General features: G+C 34.7%; 1 long non-coding RNA gene across 1 annotated transcript; it reads right to left on the reverse strand.

Annotated features, from left to right (window-relative positions):
• Positions 1-1264: 1264 nt before the first annotated feature.
• LOC146768726 (uncharacterized) lies at positions 1265-20765 on the reverse strand. The gene is made up of 3 exons (XR_014955935.1): positions 17030-20765; positions 15308-15412; positions 1265-2950 (listed from the first exon to the last, which is right to left on the reverse strand). It is a non-coding gene; the product is annotated as an uncharacterized LOC146768726 (long non-coding RNA).
• Positions 20766-21652: the final 887 nt, after the last annotated feature.

Below are 21652 nucleotides of genomic sequence, written 5' to 3' on the forward strand. Positions count from 1 at the left end.
GTGCTTGGTACCCTAAATATCTGTTTTATGATAAATTTGCAGTATTTGTTCTTGAAATTCAAGCTGAGAAATTGTTCTTTGTATTCAGCTGGATGCATGCTGACTGGTGAAGTGGACATAAGACTTGGTTGATGTGTTGGATTCCTCCAGGCTATAATGTTCATTTTTCACTTGTAAAAGATACCCTTGCTTCTATAGAAAGAACCCTTACTATACTATTCTTTGTAGCCTTACTTCTATGGTAATAAGAAGAAAGCATACAGACATACAATCTGTGAACCACAGTGCCATGAGATACTTCTGCAAGGGAAAATATTTCATTCCTCATAGAATTCTGTTCTATTTCATAGCAATAGATAATGGGTAGATTCATAAAATATGTAAGCTGGAGTGAAAAATTTCAGTTCCTAAACTTTTACAGTTTTGCAAATTTGAGTCAGAATTAAAATGCTTAATTAATATAATGCACTGAATAGTTGATTATTATACTGCATCAACACCCAAAAAATATTCTACATGTTGCTGCCAAAATCCTATATACTTAGAATAAAACACTGAGCAAGTAAAATGCAAGTGTGAACCACGCTTTATGAGTTTTTTACATTTACATTTAACTAGCCTCTGTTTTCTTCAAGAAATTACCAACAATGAATCTCAGACAACAATAGTTTTATAGTTCTCACTGTGTACATGCATAGATACAAAGTCTTATTTCTGTACTCTCATCCTGCATAATACTATTTATATAAGTACTGCCTCTTCAGAAGTTATTTTTGTAGCCTAATTATTGCAATTTCTCACAGGAAAAGTTCATCTGCCAATGCAGTTGCTCAAACTGACTTTCAAATCAGAGGCTGTCATACATGCAAAATCTCCTTTCTGTACTTAACTGGGAATTCTTAAGTCTTTACTTTTATAGTTTGCAGATAAAAATGGTTTCTCCTATCTTCTATTTTCCCAGGACAAGTCTGCCTATATATTTCAATACTTTTTTTCATGCTATAAATAACAGTTCTACCTTTGTTTCACAATATCATCTGTCAAAAATGAATGCTTTTATAGTCAATTGTAAACACAACAAACTTATTGAAAATGGGGTTTTAAAATTTTATTATTCCATTTTTCTTTACAATTTATACCATTTTAATATAAATTTCTATGTTTTCTCAGCATGAATAATAAGGAGATAAAAATTCTGTCAGAAAATAGAATATTTTGTACCATTAATAGAAAGTGTCCAAAGGAGGGCAGAAAAATAGTGGAAAAATAGTGTGGAAAAAATCTTCCTCAATGTTATCATGTTTAGACTTGAGTTTCTCAGGCATTGAAATGTTTTCAAAGTTTTTCAGCTTCTGTGTTTGGGGGTTTTTTCAAGAGCCCTTGAAATTGCTTAGATTTTTAAATACATGTTCTGTCTCCTCACTTAGCTGGGTCTTCTTACTGCTAGAGATGACTCACAGAAGGCAATAAATTTTAGTAGCCAGAATAAATCTTAGATATTGACTTACATCCTGAAGAAATCATATGTGTGTTCCTTCAGATTTTGAAAAGAAATTCAGTTAAAAACTTGTTATACCCAAGGCAACAAACAAATCAAACAAAAACAAACGTAACCCATATAAAACCCAGACATAAATTTACTAATCCTAAAAGATTGGTGTGGGAGGAATCTTTCACATGTCTGGAGTCTGGAGACAAACTAGTGTAAATGTCTCTAATATATACATGTATTCTTAAGGTCAAAATCTAGTCTTTATTTAGAGTCACTAGGGAACAAACAAGTATTTTTAGCGACATTTAATCTTTTCTTTAAAGCAGACTTTAAATAAGTCAGATGACTCATGGTCTAAAGTGTCTATTTTTTCCTATTGAGAGGGAAATGTTCTCAGAACATTTATTTGACATCTCCACTTCATACTATTGCCTTGTGAGGACACATTTTTTGTCTCTTTGTCTGTGCGGTCTATGCTATTTTTAATAATAAAAGTATTTAATGTAATTTACTTTTATATAATACTATAAAAATATAAAGTGTTTGTCTTGGTCAATTGCTTTGGACTAATTGCATGAAGAATTCCTCCTAGTGATAAATGAATATATTATTAAGTTTATGTCCTGGTTCTGGCCAGGACAGGGCTAATTTTTGCAGAATCTGCTAAGGAGGAGGCATGGCTAGGACACAGAGGCTACTCTATACCACTTCATGTCTTTGCTAGAGGTGGAAGGAACAGAGTCCTTTTCCTGGAGAAGGAATTGTGTTTGTGTATATGTAGCAGAAGAAGTGGTTAGGATAACCCTGATTCTGATAATTTTGTGTGTAAATCACTCTCCTCCTTTGTACATTTATGTTATTAATAGCATTGTTGTTACTGTTTATTTTCTGATCTTATTGCTCTTTCTGTAACTTGTTGTTATCTCAGGCCGAGATCTTTACCTTTTGTGCCTCCAATTCTCTCCTCCATCTCACTGCAGGTGAGCAGGGCAGGTGTGAACATGTGGCAGTGTGGTTTGGAGAGTACCATTCCTGAGCCATGGCAGATCATTTAAATACATGACAGCTCATTTTAATACAATCATTTTGCAATAAAAAAGAAGTACTGAAGTGAAATAAAACTTTTTGATATACATAGTAATGGTTTGGGTTTTTTGTTTCTTTTTTTTGCATCAGCTGTCAAAATGTTTCCATCTTAAGAACTCAGTTTTATGATGAAATGAAAAAAAACCCAGAAGTCTCAACTTTTTAGGTTTAAATGATAAAAATATTTTTGCATAAACAGTTCATGTGATACCTTTTTAATATTTACTTTGGATAGTTCTTCCTGAATTTGTGCAATAGATCCATGTTTTCAAGAAAAAATAAACCACAGGAAGTAACAATTCCTCTGCAGGATGAAAGGGAAAAATCTTTCCAAATGTAGTTCTTCTCCCTGTGAAGCTGTTTCCATTTTGCCTGAAAATCAAAGCATAGATTAACAATATTTATAAGTTTCCATTTGCTCTCCCTCATAAGTTGGTTTGACAAAAAACAATGCCTCACTAGCTTAGGTTTACAACAAGCTTTAAGTAAAGTGTTATTAAATCAGCTTTGTTAATAGGGTTTAATAAAGTGTTAATTGCAGTATATTTTAAAATACAGTCTAGATTCACTTGTATTACTCTAGCTTTTATATCAACACATCTCTTTCTGAAACCTGTGTAGTACCTCGAGCATGAGTCATTGTTTCATTATTCAGCTTAAAAAACAACAAAAAGCTGCTGATTTTGAGCCCCCCTTATAACAAATCAAATTTATTTAACCAAACTGTGGACTTTTCTTTATGCAGTCATACAGGTAACTTTTTTCCAAGAGCTTTTTTTTTTGATACAGGTAGCTTTTTTCCAAGAGCATGCAGGCTCTTTTTCCCTAGAAAATTCATGAATTACAAGATTGTTTCCATCTGGAAGTCATGGTAGTAAACATTGTAACACAGCTGTTACAGCTCAGAGCAAATAATACTCTGTCTCTATACACACTTATCTTTACATTTTATTTCAGCTTCTGTGCAACATGAGAGATGTTAAACATCCTTTGCTCTTATAGCCATAGAAAGAAACAATAACTATAAAACATGCCACTATTTCAAATATCCAACTGAATTCCTCTGGTAGTAAATTTTAAGTGAGAAAAGACATTACTCACCAAATAAATCTTCACTGAAATTATTTTAATAAATATAGATTCTCATGCTTCACAGATTTGGGGTGGCTGTGTGTGAACATTTCCCTTAGATCTTAACTCCCTAAACAAAGGATGATCATTAGATCATGTGGTAAGGACAAAAGACAATACCTAGGGATACAATAATATACTGAATTGGATTTGTATTTCCAGAACTGACAAGTAAATTTCTCCTTAGTAAGGATTTTGCAGAAGCATACTAGGATTTCTACTGATGAAGAACATCAGTAATAATATTCCATTGAAATATAAACAATTAAACTTATTGTAAGATAATTTAGATCTTCAGATTCCATCAACAATATTGAATAGAGGTGAAACATAACTGTGTAGAAGCCTGTCTAGTGGCTAAGTGTCTGAAGCCCTCTCGTAAGCCTGAAGAGTCTGACAGAGATTTTAGAGGAAACTAGAGTCTTTTGGTATCACTAGCACAGGTTATCACAAGCAGCCAGGTGGCTTATTCTAATGAACTTCAAGTATTATGAGACCCCTATGATAAAACCAATGAACTTTGGGTTTGTTTTGAGTATTCTGATAGTGTAGACTTATAACCAACAGGCACCATATCTAGACACTTCAAATTAGGATTATATGATCTGGAATTGAATTTCATCCTTGATTTCTGTAAAATTAAAAACTCTGTTTTTTTCCTAAATATTATCCATCCTTGTGTTCAGAAGTGTTTAATGTTATTCATGTGCTTATATCCAAAGTTGCTCCAGGGGATGTTCTAATTAAGTCGTCTAATGTCACCAAGTTTGCACAATTATGTGTATGACCAAGTCTAAAGACTAATGTAGTTTCAGTTGACGACTTCTGAGGATTATATTGGCTAATAGTCATCTTCATCTTAGCCTGACCCCCTGTGCCAACCTGACCTTCCGACACTGAGGTGGCATTTAGAAGCAGTAATCACAGCCACTGAGTAAATTACACCCACAAAGTAATTCTAGTTCTTCTATTCATGTAACATAAGCAGAATTACCAACTCAAGCAAACAATAGGTTACTTTCCTAAAAGCAAGCTTTCAAAAAAGCATTTCATCTAAATGCTTTGATAAAATACCTTTCCCCAGGACTCGCAGACCCTGATCTATCATGATTAAGCATTTCATTGAGATTTTTAGTGAAGTTTAATAAGCTCTCTTCACTTTGATAATAAAGACATTTCATGGACATGAGGGAAAATAATGTAGTTGAAAATATGTCAAGACTGAATATTCGATCCTTGTTTGTTTTTTTGAGATGGCAAGGAATATAATCAAATGTGCTATGCCTTGTTGGCACTTGAACACACTCTTTTTATCTGGAAGTGCACCTGTGATATAAAGTTAGCCATAAACAAGATTCATCCCTTTCTTCTCAAAGTGCCAACTTATTAGTTAAAAGCCTACTGCCATATGGTGAAGCAGTACTGACTGAGAGAAAAAAAAAAAAAAAAGAAGGAAAAAAAGCAATTAAAGCAATATTCTAAAGAAAGATCTTTCAGAAGAAAAGTTTATGTGATGTTGGGTAACAAATACTGGCATCCAAGTTTGGTATTTAAGTAAAAAAAAAAAAAAGACATTATTGTGAATGGGAAAAAGATTAATAAGCAAACAAAATCAAGGAATAATTATACACCTCTCATGGTGTCCCATTTTCACAGTTTGCAAGATAGTAACAAAGATTTTCACCCATAAATTGAATGCCAGAAATGCCATTGTATTTGAATGAGACAAAATTGCCAATTGGATTAGTCTGCCTGGGTTGACCAAACCACTATGGTAACTTTCAATTTTCAAATTAATCCCTACTTAGGTGTCATTATGATCCTTGAGATCCAATTGAGATCCTTGCAGATATGTTCTAAAGAATTAATAATTGAAACTTATTTTACTTGATTGGAGTTACAATAGTATTGATTAGTTAGCTTACTTGCACCTGTAGGGAGACTATTTAGGATACCTACATCTAGAACTGAGCTGCATAGGTCAGTGTGGCCATGCATACCAAGCGGTTTAAATTGTACACTTAAGTTACCAAATTTGATTGAAGGCTACTCTCTGTATTACAGTGCCAGTAACATATGCTACTGAGGAATACTGAGGTATTTCTCAGCTCAAAAATACATAGCTAGGGTGTCTATTTAAAAATGAATTGTTGAACAACACACTTGCCCAATAGATGCAATGTTGCTATCTGGTGAACTGGCCAAATTAATGTAGCTTGGCCAAAAATATAAAAAAATCATCAGGAAGTCAGTTTCTTCTCTTCTCAATAGTAACAACTACACAATTTAGAGGAAAATAATATGTTTGTATTGAAAAAAGTGAGTTGAGAGTTGCCAGCTTCTATATTGTTTTATATATATTTTATTTACTTTCTTATTTTTGTTAAGTCACATGGGTCTTAATTCTAAGCATATTGAACTAATTCTAAGCATATTAAACTTAATAAAACTTTTTAAAAATACTCTATTGAGCTTATTTCTTACATTTTTTCCAAGTAATCATACAAGTCTTAGAAGTCATAGATAGGTTTGAGTTGGAAGAGAGCTTAAAAATCATCTAGTTTTAATCCCACCATCTCAGGAAGGGATGCTCCCCACTAGAACAGGTTGCAGTCCTTGTTTCCTGAGAGCACAATCCTCTGGGACATCACCTACTCCTCTCAGTTTGGTGTCATCTGTCAACTTGTGGGGCGTACAGTCTGTCCCACCACTCAGATTGTTAATGAAGGTGATGAATAGAACCATACCCAGTACCTCTGGGGTACAGTGCTGGTTACTGGCTTCAGCTACTCCCTGTGTTGCGGGGTACAGCTGCTCAATCAGCCCATATACCAACAGCCTGTCTATGACAATCCTATGAGACCTGGAGTCAAAGGCCTCAGTGAAGTCTACCTCAGGGTAGTCTATTCACTCTCTCATCTATCAGGTCAGCTATTTCATTATGTAAGTTCATCAGGTCAAGCCTGATTTCCCCTTGGTGAATATATGTCAACTATTCCTGATGATTTTCTTGCTATTCATGTGCCTGGAACCTGTTTTCAGGGTTAGTTGCTCCCAGGGACTGAGGTGGGACTGATTGAGCTGTATTTCTCCAGTTCTTTTTTCTTCACTTTCTTTAAGGTAAGAGTTAAATTTCCTTTCCTTCAGACTGCAGGCACTTCTCCCAGTCACCATGATTGATCAAATATTATTGAGGTTGTCCTTGCAATGTCACCAACCACCTTCCTCAGCACTCACATGCACTTCCTATAAGGATCTATGTATTTATGCATGTCCAGGTTGATTCAGTTGACAAATATTCTATTTAAATATGAATCCACCCTAATTTTTCTTTCTCAGTGCTCAGAAGAAATCTGAAAGAATTGACACAGAAGTAATACTGAATTTTTATTAAACACGAAGATTTTTTTTCTCTCAGGGAGAAGAATTTAGAAAACTTTTTTTTTTTTTTTTTGAGAAGTATTAACTTGCTAGTTGACCTGTAAATTTAGCTCTAAATCTTCCAGGAACACATGATTATATTTCCCTGTCTAATGAAACTACACATAAATTATAAAATTTTGATATTATAAAAAGGAGCAAACAGAGAAGTATAAAACTTGGTCTTTGGATCAAGAAAATTTTTTTGAGTTCCTGTGGTTCTATGCATTAAGAGAAAATTGGAAAGTTCAGAATAGAGAGATAAAAGAAGTATTTCGGATTCTCTGTGATCTGAATAAAATAAAGGCAATACAGGGTTGAAAGAGGAAACTATTTATCTGTTGTGGATGTGTCAGCTATTCTCTCCTGGATCTCTATACAGTCAATGGAAAGAAACAAATATTTTAAGGGTGTAAGTTATCTAACCTACTTTTAGATATATCCCTTGAGATAAATCATGACCTTTGAGAAGTTTTTTTCTCTCAACTGGTTATAAAAAGATCCAAGGATGGCTAGCTTAGGTCTGGAGATATTTTTATTGCACTTTTAAAGTAAGATAACTAATCCCATCTGGTTTTTTTACTTCCAGTGAGAAAACTCCTGAGCTGAGATAAAGACAGCTTAATAACTGGAGCAAAAACCTTGCCTGCAAGCAAAGCAAAAAAAGGAATTCATCCATCTTTTTCCATATGCAAGCAGGTGTTCAGCCACCTCCAGAAAGCATGGAAAAAAAGAATTCTCTGAGGGGTACCTCACTGCAGCCATCCACCACTTAGTGGAGGATTGTAAAAAAGAGTGACTTTTTACATGGGCAGATAGTGACAGGACAAGGGGGAAAGGCTTTAATCTAAAAGAGGGCAAATTCAGATTAGAGGTTAAGAAGAAATAATTTCTCTAATTTAAATAATTTCTCTAATTTAGATTAGAGGTTAGTGAGGTGGTGGAGCAGGTTATCCAGAGAAATGATGTACGCCTCATCCTTGCAAGTGTTCAAGGCCCAGCTGGATGGGGCCATGAGCAACCCTATCTAGTGAGTGGCATTCTTGCCCATGGCAAGTGGTTTGGAACTAGATGACCTCTGAGCATCACTGCACTGATTTTAGCTTAATCTGCTAATGGACAACATTGTACAGGGAAACAGATTTAAATACCATAGTATCTTCTTGTCTAGTTCCACACATCATAGCTGCAGATAAGCACTGAACCTGTAATTCATTATTCCAGACTTTATTTCATAATCAGTGAAACTAGACTGTTGCTAACCCACTGCATATTTTATTTTGATTTTACTCTTGCTTCCAAAAACCCTGATCAATTTGATTAAAAACTGAAGAAAATAAGTCTTCTTTTAAATTTAATATTTTTTGTGCAGGTAAAAAGTCAAGAATAGCATCTCATATTAAAAATAAAACTTAAAAAAAAAGAAGAAAGGTTTATATTTAACTCAAGGATATTTGTTTGGGGTTCTGCAGTATGGAAATTTCATTCTTCCTTCAAATAAAAAGAGGTAAATTTTTTAGATGAACCATCACCCTTGTTTCTGAGATAGAATTAACTGTTTTATCTTTTAATGAACTGGAGAAGAATTAAAACATTATTTTAGACCATAAATGTGACTTATGGCAACTGAACTCCTATGAAATATACCTACCTGCAAGTACCTAAGAATTTTTCACTGTAGAATTTAGTGCTTTCTTTTAAACTCATTTGAGTCCCTGTTTGTATTCTTTACCACATGAATTACTTTTTTCCATGACAGTCACTACAAAGGGAGAAGCTCAACCCAATTTAGATAAAAGCTGTTCAGTGTCACTTGGCATCAGATTACAAGCTGGTGCTTTATCAGCATTTATATATGGATATAGATGATTCATGTTCCCAAATACTTTAAGACAGGGCTTTTTAACTTTGATGGCTTGACTTTATATATTCATTTCACCAGGCTGCCCTTAATAGACTAAAATATTGTTTTATGTTTAGTATGGATTGTCTACAATAAGGCATTTTCTACATCTAGATTTAAAAGTCTTTTCAATACATTAGAAAATTAGGATAGGATAGGATAGGATAGGATAGGATAGGATAGGATAGGATAGGATGTGAATATCAGAAGAGGTAGAATCAGGTACGCTAAGACTGTGGCAAGCCACACTTAGTGCTTTCTTTTCTTGTTGTGCTCTTTGTCTTATTTAAATTATCTTATTTCGGCCAACTCATTCATTATGATAACAGACAAATCAAATCTCTTTATACATGCATGGAGTTTTTTTCATTTAACAAAAATTATATGAAATGTGTGTACAGTTAGCTTATCCATTTAGATTTATAGTAAAGTTTTTACATGTATGTGTTATGCATATACATTTATTTCAGCTAAGTCATTAAGCTTCTCCTCTAGGAAAAAGCTGAAAATTAATTACCTTCACCTCAAATAACACAGTCAATTTGATAAGTGTATGAGGACACAAAAATTGTCTTCTAACCAAGAGGGCAAGAACAGAGAGTTTTCATAATTTAAATGTAGTCAATGATCAAATATATAAAAAAACTGCTGTTTGATAATATTTTGGTTTTGTTTCCTTGAATTATCCTCTGCTTCCATAAAAGAAGAACAATGGACAGATTTTATCTCTGGGCTAGGAAATTTTCATGATTTTCATATTCCTGCCTTATACAGTCTGCCAAGGAAAAATGTAGGAATCTAAATCCCACATGCTGCAATAAGCTATTAATCAGACCCCTCAACCAGAGATTAATTTCATGGCTTTTTACAGGGAACAGCTAGCCACTGAAGGGTAAAAAATCTCTGTTGTTGTCCTGCTGCATGAAACAGAGTAGGATTACCAGGAATTGTGAAAACAAACTGTGCTTCTAAATAATAAGGGTTAATCTGTATAGTACTCTTTCACCATCTTTTTTTGTCTGAACAGCTTTTAATGGTCTTCCTCAGAACTGTCCTTACAGTTCAGAATCACAGAATCTGTTGAGTTGGAAGGGACGCACAAGGATTATCAAGTCCAGCTCCTGGTCTTGCATAGCACCATCCCAAAGAATCACACCAAGCACCATTGTCTAAACACTTCTTGAACTCTGCTAGTCTGGTGCTGTGACCATTTTCCTGGGGGAGCCTGTTCTAGTGCCCAGGCACCCTCTGGGTGAAGATCATTTTACTAAGCACCCTACACCTCCCCTGACACAACTCCAGGTCATTCCCTCAGTCCTGTCACCGGTCAGGAGAATGAAGAGATCTTCATTCTCATTCCCCTTCCCCTCATGAGGAAGTTGTAACTGCAATGGGGTCTCCCCTCAGTCTTCTCTTTCCCAGGCTGACCAGACCTAATGACCTCAGCCACTCCTCATACAGCTTCCTCTCAAGGTCCTTCTCCATCCTTGCTGCCCTCCTTTGGACACTTTCTAACAGCTTTATACCTTTCTTATACTGTGACACCCAGAACTGCCCCAGCACTGGAGGTGAGGCCGTCCCAGTGCAGAGCAGAGCAGGACAATCCCCTCCCTTGCCCAGCTGGCCATGCTGTGCCTGGTGCCACCAGGACAGGGTTGGACCTCCTGGCTGCCAGGGCACTGTTCCCTCATGTTCAACTTGCCAGCAGCCAGGACACCCAAGTCCCTTTCAGCAGCACTTTCCAGCATCTCATTCCCCAGACTGTACATCCACGGTTGCCCCACCCCAGGTGCAAAATCTGGCACTTTGACTGAAGTGATATTTGGTTATCAGTAGTATTTTACATGCTAATATTTTTTTCTCTTGAGCAGATCTATATATTTTAAGCAACTTGTCAGATAAAATCAATAAAATATAGCACAGCCAGCTGATAGAAATTAAAATAAATAGCAATAAAATAATAGAATATTGAGCACTCAATAACAGTTCCAGTAGCTGAGTATTTGTCTCTCCATTAAATTTTGATGATAAAAATGAATTCTTATATTTAATAAATATGTTTTAATTATCAGAACATGAACAATAACTAGAATTTCATATTCTTTGTCTGGGAACTACAATTGAAATTTGATCACAAAATGACTCAGTAATTCAATTATCTATTAACTCCAAAATTTTATTATTATAACTCTCCTGTTAACAGAAAGAATATTAGTGTCCTATCATCATGGAAATCTGTTAGATTATAATAAATCTGGCTAATGAACTGGGCCAAAAACAGCAGGCCATCAAAAGTTACAAATATAATTTTCAGACTATAGGTAATATTTTACTAAATTTTGTTATATACTTTCTACTTATAGCCCATATAATTGTTTGATACTGTAGCATTTTGAAAATATGACTTTATCAAAAGTAGGGAGTAAAAAGTACATGAGATCATTAGATCATATAAAAGGAACAGCAGAAATATGAATATACAAGCCAATAGTTTCTAAAAATGCTCTATGAAATTATTTTCTAAAACTGCAAGGGAAAAAAAATTCTCATTCACAATTCATGTGTACATCTCAGCTTCTACTACTAAATGAAAGCTACTGATTATGCTGTATCTTTCTAAGTCTGAAAAATATTTATATTTTTAAAAATATTTTCGTATGAAATTAAAATCCTGACAGCTGCCTTTCTCCATCTTGACAGTTTTTCTTGCAGGTGCAGGGATTTCTAAAAGCTTTATTTAGGGAATAGAACTTGAGGAAAAATTCTGTGGAAGTTTTGAAATTATGCATTTTGTACTTATTATAAATATTAATAAATATTCATATGTGCTAAAATGTTTAAAAATTACCATTTTGTCAGTGTTTTCTATTCCTCCCAAAGAAACATTTGGAGAGAAGTTTATAAGTGAGTTAAAAAATATATTTATTTCCCTCACATTTGCAGTGAAATACACTAAGCTGATACTGTAACTCAGCTCTGTGGAAGCAATACATGAATCTGAATCTCTGGAACACATTCACAACTCCCTTTTTTCTTAAATAGAAAGAAGACCTGAGATTTGTGCTTAAAAGATAAAGTGGGAAAGAGGCAATATCACAGTTAAAAATTAGTGTTCCCTATGAAGTGAAAAGATTGTAGACACGATTGTTTCGTATTTCAAATGGTGATGCCTGTGATATGTCATATGTTAAGGAGAATGAATACAGAGCACATGCAAAATAATGAGGAGAAATGTATCAGTTGATAATTTCCTTCACAGCCTGAAGAAGTATGAGCCCATCTTGCTTGAATAAGAATTCCCATACATATAAAGAAAAAGTCCTTTGTAGTATTCTTTAAGGTTATTTCTGATATCTTTGGGCAGAAAGAACAATTTTATGTAAATAATACTTCTCTTTTGACTACAGAGGGCTCCTAAAAAATTACTAGCTTTAAAGTCAGATGAATAGGAGTCCCAGCAGTTTGGAAAATTCTTGTTTATACTGCCAAACTGAGTGACAGTGTAAAAATTAACAGTGACTTGAAAATAAACTACTGGTAATTTTGCCTTTGCTGTAAAAAAAAAATACTGAAATCCACCATTGCATTTAACTGATTTAAAATTTGAGGAAAACATTGCTGAGTAAAGGTGAGGAAATAATTTAATTCTAATGTCAAGGGAAGCAACTACTTTTATTTTAAGATTTCTGAAATCAGCCTTGGTAAAACTAAAAACAGGCAAAACATCTTTTTTGCCCATAATTTTATGATTGATCTTGAGCAATTAACATGAGAAATTGCTGCTAAAAAATACAAGTTCTAAGTTATTTCTGGAAAATTAACATAAATTAAGATTATTACTAAAGAAGCCATTTCTCTGTGATGTCAAATTTATGAGACTATTTTTTTTTAATTTAAATGGAAGAAAGCAAACAAATAGAATAATTTAATCTGACAAAGCACTTTAAACTTTCTGTGAAATGAAGACATATTTTCTTTTCCCAAGAGTCAATAACTATCAAAGTTTAGAGAAAGTTTTTTGATTGTTCCTTACCAGAGATTTGTGTCTACCATATATCAATCCCCATTATCGTCCCTATTTTATTGGTTAAATTACATTTTGCTTTATTATCTTGGTAAGTTTTGAATGAATGAGATCTTTATACACCATATGTGCTCTTTGTGCTATCATCATATATCAAACACCTTTTACAGTAAGTTAAGGAACAAAGCATTTTTTTTGGTTGCTATAGCAAAATATTGCTAAATTATTCACTTATGTGTTCACTTATATCATTAAAGTGAATTTTCCTTAACATTTTAAAACATTTTCACTTTGTATTAATAAAAATAGTTTAAAAAAACCGTAAAGAGTTTCCAAGGTACCTCAGCTTCAGACATCAACAGACTAATTATAAACTCAATTTTTATCCACAAAAATCCAGGAGAACTTTGAAAATAATTTCAGTTTTGCAAAATGTCAGTGGTATATGGCAAGAGAGGATTTAAATTTACTGCTTGGTTAAGAATTAACAAATAAAACCAAGAAAAAAGCATCTGAAACCATCTGAAAAGACACAATATTTTGTGTTCATTCTACTAAACAAATTTTTCTTCCTAGACAATAGCAGATCTAGTTTGAAATCTGTTTTATGTTCTACTGTAATGTCATATACATAGATAATATATTAGTAATAAATAGAATTACTAGTAATAAATTAGTATTTACTAAGATAGCCATTATGTTTAAAAGTAGTTAAACACAACAGAATCTCTTTATATTTTATGAAATCAAGCTTGAGTAAAGACTGTCTTTAAAATACTTTTAATGTAATAATAGAAATTTGAGTTAACGTTTAATATATTCCCATAGAAGAAATTATTGCAGACCAATAAAACCTTTCCATATCTTTTCCATTCCTCTAGGCAATCAATATTCCTTCCTCTTTTTATTTTGTAAAAAATCTTTCGCTCTGGTTCTTTTTTCTCACCATATTTCCTGTTATGTCACTTTTGCTATATATTTTAAGTAATCCACAAAACCAGCATTATTGGTTGCTGTAACTTTATGTCATGTAACTTGGGGCAGAAGACTCAAAAAGTATCTAGCATAATACTTCTGTGAAATAAGGACAACCAGATCAAGTTTTGATCCTCAAAAGAAGGTATGAATTGCTTGTGAGATCATCCATTTTTATTTTGGGTACTGGCAGTGAAAAAATGAAACAGGGAAGAAGGGAGGAAGGGAGGAAAGGAGGAAGGCAGGAAGGCAGGAAGTCTTTACTTTTGCATCTCTTTGTTGCCCAGTTCTCAAGTCAGGAAAACCTTAACCCTTGGGTCTAGGAATTGTAAAGGATCATAGCCATCACTGCTAAGCCAACATAATTTCCATAAGAAAAGTTAATCTATTTTTCATCAGGAATAATTATTTGCATATGTAATTACAAAGTTTAATAATGGTTAAGAACTAAGCACCAGAAATATTGAAAATATGAAAGGAAATCTGATTTTCTGTCTTTTACATGGTCACACTAAATTTCCAGTTTCCTAAGTATAGGTACATCTGTACATTCATTAGCAACATAGATCAAGTCGTGCAAGTGTTCTGCAAGGTAGATAATACAATTCAATAATCAATCTTAAACTAAACCATACAGCCAGCAAAAAAGAGAACTTGACATAAGTTTCAAAAAGCTTCTTCCATCAGGAGGATTTAAAATTATTTTTTTGGTCAGAATTACATGCATATAGAATGAGTAAGATCGTAACAGTGGATGTTTACCACATTTCACATTATTAACAATATAATAATTCTAAATGACAGAATGTTAACAAATGTAAATTAACGAGTAGAAAAGTTAGATGAAGATGTTATGCAAGGAAAAAAGTCAAAATAAAAAGTGAAATTCCCCCCGCAAAAGCAAAAGTTTTAAAGGATTTTAAGATGGTTTATGTTAAATTAGTCATTAACAGTCACTGCTTGTTGAAATGGCAGGAGATGTCATGGTTACTTTCACTTTATTACTGAAATAGTTACATAACTTGTACAGAGATAACTTGGATGTGCCATCTTCCTTATTGACAAGATCACCAGTGTTTAAAGCACAGACCTTATTATATATATACACCTCACAATATATCAAATAACCATTCAGTGTAGCATGTAGTCATATCTCTGTAAAAAAATGTGATGCCCTATATCCATCTATTTAAAAATCAGACATTAAGTAAGCTTCAAACATTTTAATGTGCATGGGTTTTTTTCAATAAGAAAAAAAACATGTCATACGACTCACCCTTTTATCTTCAAATCATTTTTCATTATAATTTTCTACTTGCACATTTCTAAAGCAGATGGCAGATTACAACACCCAGGGTTGTTCTTGCATGATAATATCCTTCTGTAGAATTTTGATAATAAAAACTATTTGTTCACAATTGTAAACTTACAAATCCCACAGTAAATATTGCAGAACTCATTGTCACTATATACTAAATAATTTTTTGAATTATGTTGTAGCTATTAAATTATGACATAACTTATGAAAGAAGTCATATGCTATTTATTTCTAATATAAATACTGAAATTTAAATTAACAGGGTTTTTTTTAATACAGGATGGTTGAGAAAGGAAAATTTCTAAGGGACTACACATTTTCTAACAGTTTATGATAAATTCTATTGATGTTCAACTTGAAGATTTTGTTTTCTAGATTTTTTGGTAAATCTGTTAGTACTTTAGGGCTATTCTGAAATAACTACAAAATTTAAAACTGATTCTTTAATTATGGTTTCTTAGAGAGAGGATAGCCTTTTCAGTACCTTTCCTTCATCTATTTAATTTATTGATATATTTTAGTATATGCAATTATTTTATGTATATTCTAATGTATCAATAGTTGTTTTCTATTGGATATTAAGTAGCAACAGTTGTATTTATCATGTGGTACTGTTGCAGTCAAAATTATATATAAAGAAAATAGCATTCATGTCTAGAGCAAGTTTAACACTGTTTGCCTCATTAAATTCTAAGTGACCAAATTGAAATGGATCAAAGAGTGACCATACTTAAACCCACCTAAAACTGTGTGTTTTATTCTCATCCTAAATCAAAAACACAACACTATACCAGCTACAAAGAAGGAATTTACCTCTATCCCAGCCAAAAACATCACTGCAGGGGGTTTGTCTGCCCTCAGATTCCCACTACAAAGTCCCTGCACCTGCTCCCTCACAGCCACACTTCTGCCCCTATTTCCTTTGCTGGACTAGCTTTCTAATTGACCTTCAGCCTGGCCTCATGCCCAAAGCCCTCTCCAGCCATTCTGGGGCTGTGTGACTCTGGTATCCCCTACTAGGCCTGATCCAAACAACCTCCCACGGGCTAATGCCTTGTCCTGACCTCAGAGGCATCTGATGCCCTGTGCCCATCCCAACAGAGGTGCCTGATGGTGCCCCAGGCTGTGGTACCCTGCAACAACAGACTGCTGTTTGCTAAATAGTGACAGCTGTGGTGTGTCATTAACCTTATTCACAAGTATGAAGTCAGAACATGCTAAACCATAATCAACGGATAATTAAAAAAATACTAAAGCTGATTTAAAAAAATGAAATCTACATTTGCAATACCTAATACATACTAATATTTGAAACTGGATTATTTAAATAATATAAACACATTTTCTATGTCTTAGAGAAGTATGGCAATGATACGATTGTAATTGGTTTATATTTTATATATTCATGATTCCTATATACATATTTCTCTACCTCTTTGATTTCTTTTCAAAAGAATTCTAATAATTTTAAGAGGAAATAAAAGCCTACAATTTTTTGTGACTCAAAACATCTTGCATGTTTCAGTACAAGTCACTAATTCTCATCATTACATTACTTCCCCTTAGTTAACCTGATAGCACTAGCTGAGTTGCCTTGAACTAAAGGTTCAAGTCTGTTTCATTCAGGTTATCTTAAAAGACCACATTTAAGAACACCCCTTTTTCCTTCCCAGGTTCTACCTTCATTCCCCTCAGCAGCGCACTGAAACAAGAAATAGGGGTCATGGTCATGTTTTTTCTCTTGCTGCTCAGGAAAATAATTCTTTCCCCTTCTACAACATGGGGCCCCTCCCACGGGATACAGTTCTCCACAAAATACTTCAGTGTAGGAGGATGGATTGTGAGAGAATAGAGATAGTGCTGAAGGCAATCTTGCCCCTGAGGAGTTGCAGCTGTACTAATTACCAAAGAGTAGGAACAGCCCTGCCCTTAATAGGACACAGCTGTGTCCAATAAGGATGGGTGTTATAAAAGAGTGGGTTAGCTGGTTGAGAGGAGAGTTGCAGTCAGCTGGCTGTGCTGCTGCAAGGAGTAAGAGTCAGGTGGTTGTGTGGAAGAAAGAGAAAAGGAATCAGTATTGCAAGGAGCTGCCTATGAGACCTCACAGAGAGAAGGTGTTAAAGTCTTACAGTAAGATAACAAACTGGTGATGACAGTCAGTTTCCATCCACTGTTGATTGGTGCCAAGCAGTGATGCCAGCAATTAGGGGCCCGTATGGGAATAGATCTCCAATGTGAGTCCAAGCTGCAAACTGCTGCAGCATGCATCACTCTTCCATGGGGTGTAGTCCTTCGGGCCCAGTCTGGTCCAAAGTGGATCACCCACATGGTCATACATCCTAGCAGGAAACTTGTTCCAGTGTGGGCTCCTCTCTTGTATGGGTCTGCAGATCCCTTCCAGTAATCTGCTCCAGCACAGGTTTCTCATAGGTTCACAGCCCCCTTTTGAGCATCTACTTGTTTCCATGGTGGATCTCTGGATCTCTATGGGTCTCCATGGGCTTCAGGGGTACAGCTGCTTTCCCATGCACTGCATCATTATTGTAGAGGGAGCTCAGCTCAGGTGCTTGTAGAATCTTGCCCTCCTTCTTCCCTTACCTTGGTGTCTGCAGAGTGATTCCACTGACATATTCTTACCTCATTCTTCTCTGGCTGTAATTACACCTGCACAGTGAGTTTTTTTCTTATATTGTCCCATGGCTAACAGGTCAATCCTAATAATACTAACCATCTGGCAATCAAGTCAGAAAAGAGAGCATATGGTTCAATCATCACCCAGAAAAGTTAATGGAATAGGTCCTAATGTAAGCAAACACCACAATAACTTGATCCTGTATTTACTGAAATAGTTTTTCCATTTATTGAAAATCTGAACTATTTTTTAAATTTTATGTATAACTAATTTGTGCATAAGATGCATATAGACATATGCAAAACATTATGTATTTATTTGTATAATGAGATTTTATATGGAAATGTAACTTATGTAGTAATACTAATGCTTAGTGCTACAAAAATCCAATATGATACAAACTGCCTCACAGACAAGAATATTTAAATGGGTGATGTCTTCTCTCTCTAGAGCATGCCAAGATGTTTTGTAATCCCCGAAGAGATTTGCAAGCCTCCCCAGACTTTGTGATTGTCAGGTAATATTAGTGAAAAGTTTTAATGACATCAGCTAATAATAGAGAGATTATGATAGGTAGCTCAGAATACATTTCCATTTACATTATTGCAAATAAATGAAATCTCCCTTCATCTAGATTCAAAGGTAACTTCAATACTTCTAACTAGGTATACCTGGGTCTGACTGGGGTGGAGTTAATTTTCTTCCCAACAGCACAGAAGAAGCTGTGTTTTAGATTTAGAATTTTGATTAAAGTACTGATGATAACACATCTATGTTGCGGCTATTACTGGACTTTGCTTTCATGGCATCAAGCTTTTCCTTCTGCTGCTACTGTGAGAATGTGGGCAAGAGGCTGGGAGTCAACATAAAAGTGAAAGTAGACAAACAGTGACAGAAAAAATATTTCAAAGCATGGAACATAATTTTCAGCAATAAAATTGGGGAGATATTATTTACAAAGCAGTGGTTGCTCAGACACTTTCTGGGCATTGACCTCCTTGTGGCAGGAGATGAGCAGCTACATTTAAATTGTTTGCTTTTGGGAAGTGCTGTTTTGCCCATGTTTTAGCTTTGTTTTGGTTTTTGATTTTTTTTTTTTTTTTTTTTCCTTTTTTCCCTTGCCTATTAAGTTTTCTTTATTTCTGGCAATGAAATTTCAGGTTTTGTCTTCTGGTTTGCTCCCACATCTTGCTGGGGAGGACAGGGAGAAAGGGTTTCTGTGAATGCTCAGTTTTTGGCTGAGGTCAAGCCACCAAAGTCTTGTTTAGAAGCCAACATGGGTCTTGGGAGTTTTTAGATAATTTAGATTTGATTGGAATATGCTATTCCTCATTCATTGTTGCTGTAACAGTTTAGCAGGTTTGCTGTTTCTTGACACAATGTTGACTGATAGCTTTTGATACTGTTTCCTTCATTTCTTCATCTGCTCTGTGGTGTGCCCTCTCTCTTGCTTTCCTCCAACCTGGCTGTGTTCAGCTTTTTCCGTTTGTTCTGGATTTTTATCATTTTGCCTGGCAGTACTGTGGTAGAAACACTTGGCCTTTCACCTAATCTGCTGTTTCAGCCATGAACTGCTGCCATCTCAGTACTCCAGGAAAGAAATTGTGGAGATTTAACTCTTAGAATTGTGTCCTCTTTCCCACCAGAAGTCAATTAATGGGGAAATATAACAATGCAACTTTTCCCTTCTCCTCCTCTGGAATATGTTCCCTGCCTTGTTGTAATCACCCTTCAGTTCTTGAATTTTCCTGAGTAACCAGAATGCTTGTATTGGTGTGTTCTATGATTTTGGTTTTGTGTTTCGCCAACCACTTGATAATGCTACACAGGAATATGCCCTAGACAGACCAAGGTGGCAAGGCATGAGAAGGAGTTTAGAGAGCTGCTTATTGTGTTTTTCCCCTCCTATGGTCTGGGGCTTTGTGGCAAAACCAGTGTGATAATCTGTTGAAATGGCAAACCAAATGAAGAAAGGATGCCTTACCCACACCAAAGAGACAGAAATTCTAGCTCTGTGATAGAACATGTGCTACACCTGCTGAGCCTGTGTTCTGCACCTGCAATGGGGCAAGAGGCTCTCTGCATCTCAGGCCATACAAATGAACACACTGGTTAAACCCAGAGGCTCAAGCCTCAACTACAACTTTCCTGGAGTCAAGAAGGAACAGTGGAAGAAGAGGTTAACTTGGTTAGCAAGGGGGGAGTATCTTCTTCCTGTAAGAGAGAAAGAAGAAGAATCAGAGGAGACACCTCTCTGCAGCTGAAGAAAAAAAAATCATAAAAATATGTATAGATACGCCTTTGCTTTTCATCAGTGGGTTACTGAGAAGATATTATATTTTTCTCTTCCAACAACTCATAATCAGAATTCCAACTGAACAGATTAAGGATATATGAAAGTGGCAGTGGAAGAACTCCAGGAATCCTTTCTTCATTTTTATTTGGCTTTACTTGTTTTAATATTTGAAAATATGTCATAATTTCTTAAAATATATTACATGTAATAAATAAACAGGTAGAATTTACTTACAATGTGATAGTCAAGTTCAAAATATTTTAATTCTAGAAATTTATTGTCAACAATTAAATCAATATTAACCTTTAAATAAACTCCTTCTGGATGTCAGAATGAAATTAGCAGAAAATAATGCTCATATACAGAGAGAACACCAATAATTCTGCTCTTTCTGAGGATCCAGTTTAATTTCTATAATTTAATTAACAACAAAATTGGGCATAATGCAAAATTAAGAGTTAAAGCAATTAACAACTTATTTTTCACTTAACTGAATTGTATGAAGTCCTCAATTGAAGAATAAGCAGATTAAATTTTTATATATGAGTTATTTGGCATTATAGTTTGGTTAGCTTTTTTTGCTGAGACTATTCTGAGCTGCCTACAACCTCAGAAGCTAAACAGTGTTGAGTAAAATAGTCTTATTTCTGAGAGTTGTAGTATTTCCTGTAACTGTTGACTGTAGATTACCTTCAAGTCTTCACTTCTAGTGTTCCTAGTCAGTCATATTGATCTTTTGAGGGAAGCTAAGTCTTCGTGTTCTTGTGAAATATCAGATCAATTGGGACTACCTATCATTCCTCAGTGTTGCTTCTACAGCTTTTCTTTTAAACACACTCCTAACATGCAGCTGCAGAACACCTATGAGGATATTATCCTGTCTCACTCATGCTGGGAAGTACTACCCTCCAAGAGTCTCATCTCTATTACCAGTTACAGTAACAAGATCTGAGTGACACAATTCTGAAAGTTAAGCCTGAGAATGGTAATTCTGAGGATAAAGTGGCTGTATCTGCCAGTCTTAGGCTAGGGATGTAACTTTGGTTACATCCTTGGAATGTTACATTTCTTGGAAGACCAAGAAATAAATCTCTGTGTAACAGCCTACTTAATTTTTTTTTTTAATTTTATACAGTCTGCAGTTTTATGTGACATAATTACTGAATTTCAAAATATTCTACAAATTTCATATGTCTGTGATTTTAACTGCTGTTGTTGAAATCCTTAAGATACTAGGTAAGCATCCGATTATCTTCCTCTTGCTCCTTTATCATTACTTCTCACTGCCATGCCCAAAAATGTAGGCACAGTGTGTCATCTTATGTTGCTGATAAAAGAGCAGAGAGAATTTGGAGAAGACTTTCTAATTCAATTA

The sequence above is a fragment of the Lonchura striata genome, chromosome 1, assembly GCF_050655825.1.
Source record: "Lonchura striata isolate lonStrDom1 chromosome 1, ASM5065582v1, whole genome shotgun sequence".
Lineage (NCBI taxonomy): Eukaryota > Metazoa > Chordata > Aves > Passeriformes > Estrildidae > Lonchura > Lonchura striata.